We start from the raw sequence: 1,112 nt of genomic DNA on the forward strand, positions 1-1,112 counted from the left end.
GCAGTAGAGCCCTTAATTTCCCCCCTGTTTTTCTTTTTCTTTTTCACACTGTGCAACCCGCTTCAGTGCCAGAAGCCTACGGGCTCTGGGCAAGGCAATGGTTGGTTAGGGCCGGACTCAGGGCAAGGCAATGGTTCTGGGGTATGGTTTGCTCTGGCATGGGGACACTATGAGAGGCCCATGGGGCTGGGCCTGCCATCAGTCCAAACCCACGCGCTTTCCCCCTGGTTTTCATTGATGATCTTTATAGCTCTGAGATTTACATTTAGGTCTTTGATTAATCTGGAATATATTTTGTGCATGGATTGATGTATGGGTTCTGTTTCATTCTTCTGCAGATGGAGATCCAACTTTGCTAGAATTATTTGTTGAAGAGACTTTTTACCACTTAATGTTTTTTGGCCATTTGTCAACTTTCAGTTGTCTGGAGATGGGTGGGTGTAGCCTGTCCCATTGGTCCATGTACTTTTCACAGTACCAGGTGGTGCCAGTTCACCTATTTTGACTATTTGGGCTATGCAATATATTTTGAAATCAAGAAGGGAGAGGCTCCTACTTTGCTCTTCTTCTTAAGGAGTCCTTTGCAAATCCTAGGTCTCTTTCCTCTCTCTAGATGAAGTTACTAATTCGTTTTTCCATTTCTTTAAAGAACAAAGTTGGGATCTGGACCAGAATTGCGTTGTATTTATAGATTGCTTTGGATGGTGTTGCCATTCTCATAATCTTAAATCTTCCTGTCCACGAACATGTTCTTCCATTTGTGCAGTTCTCTTTTAGTGTCTGCTGATAGTGTGCTGTAGTTTTCTTTGTACAAGTCTTTTGTTTCTCTAGTTAGGTTTATTCCTAAGTATTTTTTCTTTCTTTCTTTTTAGTACTTTATCTTCTTTGTGGCCATTGTACATGGTATTTAAAAAAATCAATAAATCACTCTTATAACAATTCATACATCCATTATATCCAGGGTATTTGTACATATGTTGCCATCATTCTTTCCAAAACATTCTCTTTCTACTTGAGCCTTTGGTATCAGCTTCTCTTCCCCCTCCTTTACCCACCTTCCCACCCTCCTGAAACCCTTGATAACTTATAAATTATTTTTATTTTCATATTTT

The 1,112-nt window shown here is 39.9% G+C and overlaps 1 pseudogene; it reads right to left on the bottom strand.

Annotated features, from left to right (window-relative positions):
* Positions 1–46: 46 nt before the first annotated feature.
* Positions 47–215, bottom strand: LOC115870123 (annotated as a pseudogene).
* Positions 216–1,112: the final 897 nt, after the last annotated feature.

This window comes from Echinops telfairi, unplaced genomic scaffold (genome assembly GCF_000313985.2).
Source record: "Echinops telfairi isolate 266 unplaced genomic scaffold, ASM31398v2 ScPeMD7_235;HRSCAF=579, whole genome shotgun sequence".
NCBI classification, from domain to species: Eukaryota; Metazoa; Chordata; class Mammalia; order Afrosoricida; family Tenrecidae; genus Echinops; species Echinops telfairi.